We start from the raw sequence: 12,465 nt of genomic DNA, 5'->3' as shown, positions 1-12,465 counted from the left end.
TTTAGATCATTTATTGTTCGTTAAAAAAACCCATTTACATAGTTTCTTAGTATGATTCATAATGTTATATGCTTATTTATTCTCAATATTGTTGCAATTACTTATTGTCAGCAGATTAGGCATGCAACTCTCCTGTCTCTGAACAGTTACAAATGAGCTTGCTAAACAAAAACAGATGGCTATAAGCTAATGCTATGCTAGCTAATGTTTGGCTCACGTTTCAAGCTTTATCTCTGATAAACAGTTTGGATACACTGTCACATCATATGACAGTTTATTTGTTAAGTGTGCGGGTCCAACAATGTTAGATCAACTTTAAAGAAAATTTTGCTAATTCCGGCTAACAGAGGCTAACAAAAGCTAACAGTGACAAAAACAGCAGCATTTACTGACAGAAATTTCTTCAACAACTCAGCTCATTATTGCTGTCATTAAAGAAAAGTGAACTTTATCGACTCATCTATTCCTTTCACAAGGATTTACAGCCTCCACTACTATAAAAATATGTGGGCACCTGACAGGTGAGATGAAAAACAGAATGACAGCCTGAATTCTCTACAGATGAACGGCAGCCAGATTTGCTTGTCCTACAGCATCCACCATAGCTGTGATTATGCATTTGAATTGGGAGGGTTAAGAAAACAGAATTACGTTGACTGCAGTATGGAATCTGCTGACATTTAATAGTGATATTTTACACATTGTAATTGTGTCACTATTGTGAAATCACGAACATTTTAAAGACTTGGCAGAAATGTGACTGTTGGCAACCCAGTGATAGTCTTGAGCCATGCATGCATGCACTGTCCTATCTGGACCTATTGCTGAGACTCAGGAACCTTTTTGAAGATAAATGCAGACAGATAAGAGGAACTCGCAACAACTCACAACAGAAAAGAAAAAAAAACGTAGCTATTTATAAGAGATGACAGAGGTTTTAAAATGCACATGACTTATCTGAACCACCAGGGGGCATTTGATCATTAAAGCATAATGAATAGAAAAACAACAGATGAGGTTCAGGCCTGCTGGCACTTCCTCCTCTTCGCCTCCTCTCTGATTATAATAAGCCTTTCCTCTGAAGTGTTGTGTCTGCACTTAAACCTGTTACATCATCTTTCTGAATTTAAATTATTATGTATATTTAAAAAAGTAAAAGTTCTGAAAGGTGTCTTTACATTGCTAGTACTCCTCTATTAGATGGAAAAAGCAGAAGGGGGAAGGAACAGCACAGGAATAGCCTTTGTTACCTGAATGTTCCTGGTACTTATTATTGCTCAGGTGCAGAGTCTTGGAGGCCAGACAACTGTTCGAGTTCAGTGGGATGCCAGGAAGCTTCAAGCCACAACAGAAGCTGAGATGAAAACGTGACGGGATTATTGTGCAGTCCTCTCAACAAAACCAGAGTCACTCAACTTCAAAAACAACCTCTTTTGGCTTTCTTTCTTCTTCTTTTCTTTCTCTTTTGACCCTGAAGACAGTTCATACTTTATTTAAAAATAAATAAATCTCTCCTTAATTCTTTAACATGACTTCAGCCAGGGGGCTTTTTTGAATCTGGGACAAGAAGCATGTGTAAAATATGCAGAAGATGGAATAATTGGCTCAGAGGCAAAGCTTGAATTATGTTTTTTTCCCCCCTATTTTATACAGGATAATCGTTACAACAATGTGCAAACATTTATATACAGACACGGACAGAGGGGCTATCAGAAAATAGCCTGCCTTTATTACTGTGCAGTCAGGCATTCTCTCATAGTTGCTTCTTATAGTGATAACATTCTATTTGGTACCAAAAATAGATGCTGGTCTTGAACAGGAGCACAGATTCACTGGATAATGAGTAGGCTGGGTGACTGAATGAGCCACTCGAGTTCAGACTACTTCCACTCTACAAAATACAGCTCTGGGAGAGTTAGTTGTTTAGAGAAGCCTCTAATGATTCCTATAATAGCTAATGGTTCACCTAAGAGTGAGCCATTAGCTATTATAGGAAATAAGTTATTGATTATGGTTACACAATTTTTAGAAGGCAGAATTCTTCATTTAAATGAGATCTGCTAATATTTCTGCTGATATTCTGGGAGATTTTACAACCACCTAAAATATGGGCTGTTTCTTTGAAAAGTGTTTGGAGCTAAATGGTGATGAATTTCTCAAGTGTCGCATCCTGACAGCTTTGGCAGTACACACCTGGGAGAGCAAACCTGAATACTAAAAACTCTCAAAGTTTATGGAGTCAGGAATGTGCTATACTGAATGACAAGAGCAGGAAATACACCCTCATGTAATCAAATGGCTCTAAATGGCTCAATATATCCTATATAAAATGAGTCTTTCCACTTTTTTCCTCTGAAATATAAATACAGTGTCTTACAGTGAGCCTGCAGTGTGAGTGTGCATTTTTAAAACTCTACAGTGCAGGCCTATTGCGATTTGGGAAAAACACTGCAGGTGTAGCTGCCCATCATCATCAAATTGCCTATACCACCTAGATGTGGGGGATTATCGTGGTTACATAATGCACAAACGTTAAGACAAAAGACATCTGTTCAGCTGCACACATCAATTAGTTCACTCAGACAAAGTGGAAACATTTACAGAAAGAGTCTGAGGCACAAGTACAATGTAAAATGTCAGACAGACAATCTGAAATGGTTTGAGGCGCAGGAAAATAAAAAATGATTAGCATTTAGAAAGAGGACCTGGATGATAATTGCAAATAACAGCACCACGACTTTCATGCAAAGCATTTAGCACAGAGAATGAGAGACACGTTTTCATCCATTTCAAGAATCTGTGAGAAGATTCTTTGGTGTAACAATTTCACACACATTTTAATAACTTTATTTGTTAACCGATTATTGAGTGCAGGCAGGAAAATGCTTCTCTGCTCTTATAACAAGTAAAGACTGAATGATGAGATAGACTTTGAAAAGCTACTGCTTCAATCCTCCCACTTATTTTTTTTTCTTGCCTCTGCTCCCTTCCATGTCCTTTTAGTGCTCAGTAGATTTATCAAGTTTCCCCTCAGAGAATTTAACAGAAAGTAGAGCACTTTAATCATGTTTCCTAACTTAGGGCTGCCATCAAAGAGAGGCTATGCTTTGTTCTGCTGAGAGTATATGGCTGATAACCCCCCAAAGCTTCAGATCAGAGCACACTGACATTATTCCCCCACCTCTTTACAAAGTGATGACAAGATAGACTGACTTGTGGAAGCATCACTTGTATATTGTTGTGTATGCCTTTATGTGTACTCATTGGGTGGAAAATAATGGAATAGATTTACTGAAATTTTGTATATATGTATAACTTTTTTGAACCGGCCAGAGGGTCCGATGGTGCGATATGGCAGCCTCGCTTCTGTCAATCTGCCATTATTATTATTATTATTGAACCAGTAGTTTTCTTTAGTAATTCTATAATGGAAAGTTTCAGAGAAATATAAATAGTTTGAATAGTTGGAGTAATTATGAGACAGCCAATTTTGAGTTCTGATCTCGTTTAAATAGCTTAAATAGCGGCTAACATTTTTTTTAAAATCATGTTTTCACAGTTGAATGAAACATTGTGGCAATACAGAAAACACAAGGAAATACAGAAATGTGCTATAAAAAACAAATAGAACACATACTAAATAAAAAAAAATATGTTGTGAATACAACAAAAAATGTAACTAATTATAAAAATATTTCAGAAAACAAAGAATCTTTGTGATTTTATGGAATTTCTGAAGTCTCCTAACTGTTGATCATGATGGAATGAATGTAAAACTATAGCAGATATTTGCTGCACATTACTCTTTAATCACAACCCTCATAAGTAATCTACTATATATTTAGCAAATTAAGATTTTATCTCCTATATCTTTAGTATATATAGATATCATATCTGTAGTACCTAAGTCAGTATTTGATTAGACAGATTTGTTCCCAAGCAGCAAAAGGGGCCTGTTATGTTCATTTCTGACTCTATATTCTGATTCTTGGACTCTACTGAATTTGTTCCTAATTATTTGAAGCTATGACCATGTTTAATATGAACGTTCCAAAATTATTTTAGGTACATCTTACTGGTACTAGTCTGGACCTCCTTTTGCCTCAGTCCATTACAGCACAGATTAAACAAGGCCATTCGAGTGCAGTGAACTAACTCATTGTCATGTTCAATAAACCAGTCTGAGATGATCTGTGTTAATATGCTGGAAGCAGCCATCAAACTTTGATCAGGAAATGCTTTTCCAATCTTCTACTGTCCAATATTGAACTGTAGCTTCAGTTTCCTGTCCTGAGCTGACAGGAATGACACCCGGTGTGGTCTTCTGGTGTAGTTCATCTGCTGCAGGGTGTCAGCATGTTGTGTGTCAGAGGTAGTCGTCTACATACCACTGATGTGTGGTTATTTGAGTTACTGTTTATTCCTATCAGCTTGAAGCAGTCTAACCATTCTCCTCTGACCTCTGGCATCAACGAGGCATTTTAAACCAGGAAACTGCTGCTCAGTTTCCTTTTTATCATGGGAAACTCCCAGTGAATCATCAGTTTTTGAAATGCTCCAACCAGCCCATCTGGCACTGACAACTGCGTCACATTCAAAGTCACTAAAATCCTCTTCCTTTCTGATGCTTGGTTTGAACTTAAGCAGATTATCTCGATAATATCTACATACACTGGATTGCTGCAAATTTATTGGTTGATTCAATATTTGTGTGAATAAGCAGTTAATGCATAGAATACTATCAGAGCCCATATTGGTGAAATTGCATACTGAACATTTTTATTTTAAATTACTCTTCTTATGTAAGGGATCTAAGTGCTTCTTAAACCACTAAGCAAAAAATCATTGAGGTACATAGCTGTTGATCACTTCTACAAGCAGTCAAAGTATGCAACTGTGTTAATTTAAAACTTGACACAGCAGAAGTGACGCTCATGTCACGCTTGTATTACGCGTCAATGTCAGATGGTGAGAAAGACAACATTTGGGGTGCAAATGGAGGATGTGTGTGGTAGAATAAGAGAGCTGGTGTCAGAGGGGGGCGATGAGATGAGATTAAACAAACCAACCAATCATATCCGAGTTGACAGCATGTTTCAAACAAGCCACAAGGCTTCTTATGCCAGTGGATGAGAGTAACTGTCACGCCTTCAGTTTTAATAATACCCATCCGTGTCTACTGTCTGATTTAGCGCTGAGCTCTGATTTTATATAACAACAAACTATAAAGGCAACAATGCTGTTTTACATCTCGCTCTTGTTTTGTTTGCCTCCAGTGTACAGGCCACATTGCACAGAAGAAGAGAACATCCAGCCGCACTAAATAATGCACTCTAGCTAAATGTTCACACAGCTACTGAAATGTTTTGATTAGACAATAGTGATTACACCAGCAGCATTGTTGTGAGGAGAAGAGAGAAGAGAGAGAAAAGCCCTTAGTTAACAGAGGGCCAAGAGACTTTTGCTTTGACATCCATGAAACTAAACAAAGTTGAAATTGTGTAACTTAAAAGGTAACAAGAGGACAAAGTGGGGCAATTAATCTTCTGGTCTCTGAAGATCTACTGCGTTAAATTGATGCTGCCACTCAGAGAAGACCATAATCACGCTTCCATCCAAATCTAGGAGGGAGACAGAGAAGAGATCTCCAGAGCTGTCGTGCAAAGAGAAGCAAGGGAGGATTTGACAGTGATTGGTGGGTGTGCTGTGGATTGGTCCAGAATTTATTTTTGAAGTTGAAATGCTCAGACAGAATCTTAAATGAACTTGGCAAACAGTCTGAATGTTCAATGGAGCTCCCCACAGAGAAGCTTTACTTTAGCAAGCTTCTTTAGTGTTGCAGGAAAGAAATACATTCGATCCAGTGTCAGAGAGCACATGGGGTGTCACATTTGAGTCTGAGCTGGTTTCATCATGCGACTCTCTGCAGACTGCCAGCCGGAGAGTGGGTGTCAAGCTCGCTCTGCAGAACTGCAATGTCAAGGGTGATCCAGCAACTTGAAACACTGAAGAGAATTATCTCTGTCACTCGGAAAATGAAGCAGAGCCAGAGATAAGGCTGTTGCCTTGAAACTCAAAGTGGATCAGGCTCATCAAAGTGGCGGCCTCCTCTTTGTGTGAGCGTCTGTAAAAAACTAAATCTTTTAGGTCTTGGTTCTGTCCAAAAGACCTGGTTCGAGAGAGAACAGTGATTGAACAGAACAAGTCATTTCCGCTCCTGTGCTCCCGGCCGCCAGATAACACTTCCAGTTGGAGATGGCAGACAGATTAAATCTCATCCATATGCAGAATGCAAGAACTGCTGTCATCCCCTCTTTGCTGCCAGCTGGTGATTACTCGTAGAGCAGAGGGGGTGATCAATATGGTGAAAGAGACTGATTAAATATTGGAAAAAACCAGCCTGATCTGAAGGTTCAGGATCCAGGTTACTGCCTGGCTATTTGCCCAGCAGAGTCAGGTGTTGTGAGGCCGCAGAGCCCCAGGGTGATGCACGGGCTCGTAGTTGGAGGTTTTTTTGAATGCAGAAAGAGAGCAATCTGTGGAAGACAGCACCATGACACCCCTTGTGAGGCCTGTAAGTAAACAAACAAATAATTTTTTTAATATTGGTTTGGGAGTTTTAAGCAAGCCTAAAGTTTTGAAACAAGACAGCTAAAAGAAACTAGCTAAAAAAAAATCCACAAAAAGGGTTAAAACACTTTCCCATAAATTAATGACTTCTGTGCTTTTTATGACATACTCGTATGGTAATAATATTTATAAAATCAGCTTACATGGTTTGTATGCCACACTACTTTTTAAAAAAATGTTGTGTTTTCATTTCAGCTATATCTTCTTCTGCAGTGCAGATGCAGTACAGTTCCTTCTTTAGACAAATAAAAGACTACTTTAGATGTTTTTATCAGAAGAGCAGAGGGAACATAATTGACAAGGTTACATAAAGATCATTTAATAATGTACTGAAGAGTTTTCCAACTTTGTGACGTCTGCTTAATGTAGCAGCACTCTTAGGCACTTCATAATGACACTTGATTACCAGTTAATTCATTCAGTGACTTGCATACAGTATGGACAGATTCACTGCCAAGATAGCCTTCTATTAAGTATTCAGCATCCAGGCCAACTGTTGCCCTACTTCGCAGCTACAAACAAGTCTCCTTGCATAAAGTCCAAAAGTAAGTGATGTTACCTGATTCAAGAATAATTTTAGGCAGTTTCAGAGGACGCACAGACTGCACTGGTTTCATGGGCAATTGAATCCGCTTAAAGCTCCTAGTCTAATGAGGCTTAACACTCCTGATAAAAACAAAGCTAAATGTGGAAATAATCTGTAACAGTTGCCTATAAACAAGAATTATTTGCCAGATTAAACAGCATTGTACTAAGATTCATTATCTGCCAGAGGCTACTTAAGAAGTCAAATGAAACGATGAAAACAAAAGCATCTGCAGCAGTAGGAGCAACATTGCCCAGTGTGCCACTGGAGACACAACAGGGCTGATGCCTTCATTAGTGAGGTGTGCTCATTAGGATCAACAATGTATGTTCGCCACTACAAGCTGACAGTCCTGTTCTTAAACCCTCTGTCTGTGTGAGCTTCCGGTATTTTCACTGCATTCATTCTTTGAAGTAAATTGAAGGTCTCAAAGGCGCTGGATACGTGAGATTGGAGTATATTTGGTTAAAGTGAGATTAACTGTATTTTACATTTGTCGATTTGGACAACTAGCACATTTCCGTGCTACAGTGTTTGTTCTGTTCTCTCTGGGTAGTTTAAACACATGAATATAAGGTTAACTGGTAATTTCAAATTGGCCACAAGTGTGATTGTAAACATGAATAGTTGTCTTTGTCCTTCTGCGATAGGCTGGCGACCTATCCAGGGTGTACCCTGCCTGGCCCTGTGACAGCTAGGACATGCTTCAGACCCATGGCAACACTGAAAAAAATGTTCAAAGATGGATGGATAACAGATTCTTTTTAAATGTTAAAATCCGTGTACTTAGTGATGATCTGCCACTTCTAAAAATGATGGAATATGAGCAAGAAAGTTATGGGAAGAAAATCATTGTGAAAGTAGCAGATTTGAATATTTCCCTCTAGCTTTTTAACTGCAAGCAAGCATTTTTACACCATCATTGGATCATATATTTGTTTGTTTTTCTTTAAGATATTCATTATAGCTGCTTATGTTGCAGCTAAAAACAATGTGAGTTTGGTTTGATCTGCTGTGGATTCTGAAGTCTGTACCAAGGCATTACAGCCAACTGCTATAATATCATCATTAAGTGGAAAACTGCAGCCACCTCGGGGAGCATTCATGACTCCATCATGTCCTTTCATCATACTCTGCGCTAGCTGTGAGAACGCTGTGTTTACCCCAAGGTTTTCTTCACTTGTCATGTGCTTCCAGAGAGCTCTGACAGAGAAGCAGCATCTGTTACTGCAGAAAAACTGCCTGTAAACCTGGGAGTCACTCAAAGTGACCACTGACAGCTTAATTTATTTGAGCCCTGAGCTACCAGCTCAAGCTGCTCTCAGTGTTTTTAATTTGAAAAGCGGTTATATAGAGGTACTGTGGTCTTTCTAAATGCTGCACACTGTGCTGAAATATGAAGCTGCTGGAATATTGCTGGTTCAGCTTCCTCGGTGAATACACTGGAAAGCAGTGATGCTCTCTTAATCTGCTGTAGTCTTAATGTGCTGAAACCGAACAAAGAGAGTATTGATCTAGTGTAAATTAAATTCACTATCTTCTGTCTACTGTTTCTGAAAAGGCCTTCTTTTGCGAAATTCACAGAGGTTCTTTTTGGCAGCTGATCGCCACCAGAAACTTGTTTTCTATGCAGTGCTCACAACGTGGATGTTTCCCTTTTACTCATGATGAAGGTCTGTTATCCAAAGCACATAGATCAATGTATTTGATTTCATGAAACTGATGTTTTCTGGCAGTAAAAACAGTTTGTGTCCCCAAAACTGAATAGAGATGATTGGTTTTCCACTCTATCACTGTTCAAAGAAGCTTTGTCTTCGTCTCCTTTATTTTTATTCAAAGTCTCTTTTTGTCTGCATGACCTTTCTCGCATTTCAGACAAATCCACAGAAATATTACCCTCCAAAAGATAAAACTATGAGACTCTATTGGCCATGCTCCCAATCTCCAATTAGAATTATCCTTTATCATCTGGGTCAGAGAGACTACGTACCACAGAAAGTACATTTGAAGGTCACACAAGAAGGCTCATCAGCCTCTGCTTGTAACAAACAGAAACTCTTGTTTTCAGCAAGATGTGAACATGTCTAACTGAATCTTTGCTGCATATCTTTCAGCCCTGTTTTCGTCAAGTTATGCAGAAGGTGTCCTTTGGCGGCAGGTTGCAATGTTAGTGGTTTTATGTTTAATTCAAAACATCATCGTTTTTATAAACTTAACCTCTATGTCTTTCAAGTGAAATGAATCAGCAAGTAAAAAAAGAGAGAGAATTCAAACACATAATCCAAATAAGACATAGACAAGGATCTCATGGCTAATAAACCTGCAACATATGCTACCGATCACTCCTCCAGTGTCCTCCATGGATTTTGTATCAGGTGGCCAGTAGTGCCGTGGCTGGTGCATTCCGGCAGCAGTGAAAGAGGACACTGTACCCGTGGCTGGGCATATTCAACAGACACGCAGACATCAATTGCCAGTTCACAGGCTCTTTATTTACTTTTTCCTACACACACACACACACACACACACACACACACACACACACACACACACACACACACACACACACACACACACACATTCTAATTCATGTATAAAGCTCATCAGCTCCTGTGCATGAGTTAGGGGAACAAACGTCACCACAGATGATTCAGGGAAAAAAGATCCCTGAATATCCTCCAGCCACCTGCAGATGCTGTGCTTGAGTTCTTTCATCAAGGGCCTTCATTACCTTTCCCAGGTAGAACATGTTGCAGCTGTTGCCTTGATTTGACTTAAAGTTAAACTGAAACTCAACTGATTTTCTTTTCTTTTTCTTTTTAGCATGCATAGACTCGTGTTTAGCACAGCAGTCTCCTTTTTATTGGTTTGTTGTGACGACATCAAATGATAACCAAAAGGCTAATTGGTTTCCTAACTGGATTAATGCATTTTTGGCAGCTACAAATTAAACATTCACAGCATGTCCACGTTTGTTACTCTGTAACAATCTATGTGTATGATTATGTTTGAGCAGAAAGTCTATTACGTTTAATATAATACATATCTTATGCAAGATCCCAAGTTTTGCGAGATGTCGCAAAAGTTCATCTTCATTTCCCCCCCCCTCCAATGTACCTTGCGGGGCTCCGTAACTTTTTCTTGTTGCATGTGCATGATGTCCTCTTGTGGGAACTCTCTTGACTGCAGGAAACACTCTAAATCCTCCTCCATGTCTACTCCGTGGACCCTTCTGTACGGACAGAAACAGAACTGCTATCAAAAAGTAGTGGGATCTTTTGCAAGATCTCACAAAAGTAACATGGGATCTCGCAAAAGTTCATCTTTATTTTTTTTTCTCCAGTGTACCTTGCGGTGCTCCATAGAAGTTAACTATAAACTGGGAGTCCATGGGGATTGATTCACTTAGGAGCTAGCCTCAAGTTTCCACTGGAAGATTTACATTTATGCACTAGCTTCAGTTTCTAGCTTCAGACCTTCCCATTTGATATACTTGTCAAACTACATATGAAAAAAAACACACTCAAAAATGGGGGGAAAAAATTAATCCTTGGTTGGTTCCTGACCAGTACTGATCATTTTGTGAGAAGACTAATTCACCTCATATGAGCTTCAAAACTGGAAAAGGACCCCAGAAAATAAGTTTTATCTCCTTCACAAGTAGACTGCATCAAAATAACAACTCGTAACACTAGCTGTAAGGTTTCCTTTGGAAATGGTAAATGAGGAGGATCAATGAGTCTTCTTCATAGCTCAGAGCTGCTCTTCACACTTCAAACACAGCCATGGGTAAAATTAATATCTTTACCCCCATGAATGGAAACTAGACTTGTCACTTTTATCAGCTTCAGAGACACAAGACAAATGAGTAGGAGGGGATCTGAAATATTCAGTTAGGTACGTATTAGAAAGCCACGGTGTTTAATATTCTGCTTTGCAAGAAGGGAAACAGTCAGTGCCGGTGTAAAGTATGAGTGGGAAAGAAAAGTCAGAATGAGGATGATTGATAAGGCAGTGATAGAAAGGGAGAAACAGTAAAAGATGCAGAAAATTAATTTACCAGAAATTAACTTTCTTTTTGATTTGATTCAAATTTCTGTTTAAACCCACAACTTCTTTCTAAAAGCTGAGCCTGTCCTCAGGCAACGCTTTCTCTTTGGCAGACTGATACTTTCCTTTGATGTACAAGTACTCAGCTACTGTAGATCCACACTGTCGTAGCTCTGCCCTGCTGTATCTGCTCTGTTCCTCCACACTGATGCATGAAAAAGAAAGTGAAAAAGGGGATTTAATGGCAATTTTTAATGGGCCAATCTAATGAAATGAAATAGCCGGGTCACTTATGTAACAGTCATTATTGCATTCAGAGTGTTTGAGTGTCTGAATTATGCACAGAACACCTACAGTAAGTGCAATGTGAAAGAGCTTTTTAAGGATGACATTTGTGTCTCAATTCGGAGAGCACAACAGGGCATTCTTATGAACACAGAAAAAGACGCCTTCCAGGTAAATCGATTTTCTATGGAAATCATCCTGCAAAGGATCATTTAATTCAAATACAAATTTATTCAATACTTCAGAGGGCTACAGTCAAGGCAAAACAGAAATGCAGTATAGAGAATTTGTTGCTGTTCATCATTTTTGCTGGTAAGATTTGTAAGAACGTTCTGGTTAAGACTGGAAAGATTAATACGTTACGGCAGAGAAAGTTAGCTTTTGGTAATCGCAACATGAAAAACTATGTAGAAAAATCAGGGTTGTTTTTGCTCAGATTTAAACCTACAATAGAAGTGACAATGGCAATTGCTTTAGCTACTTAGCTGCAGCACAAACGATTATATCATGTTTCCTATGGTGATATGGTAAACTTACAACTTACACAATAATGGCTTTTAGACACTTCCAGATCAATGGGGAACTCGCAAGGCTAATAAAATGAAACCACCAAAAAACTGCAGTTCTCTGAATGGCCACTTGAGGCTTGCTCCAAAAGCAACTCTTAGGTTAAATTGCCCAGCTAAATAGCAGAAATAAACATGTTTACAGTGGTAAATAAAAAACAATCTTTTTAAACCTGACAGGTGATGTTGGTGTCTTTTGGACTGTTTTCAATGGCCCAAAAGGTTGCTGGTTTTGTTTTGGTAAGTCAAGTTAATATCTTTTTTTAAACTGTTGCGATAACAAGCAGATATCTGTGTTCATGCATTTTAAAGTTGGAGTTTGTGGATGCAGTTTGTGTCAGGGTATGT

The sequence above is a fragment of the Mchenga conophoros genome, linkage group LG20, assembly GCF_057382185.1.
Source record: "Mchenga conophoros isolate Kocher_MC1m ecotype Shallow Benthic linkage group LG20, M_conophoros_male_GT1.1, whole genome shotgun sequence".
NCBI lineage: Eukaryota > Metazoa > Chordata > Actinopteri > Cichliformes > Cichlidae > Mchenga > Mchenga conophoros.
The sequence above is the reverse complement of the archived record's forward strand: the minus strand, read 5'-3'. Positions refer to the sequence as shown.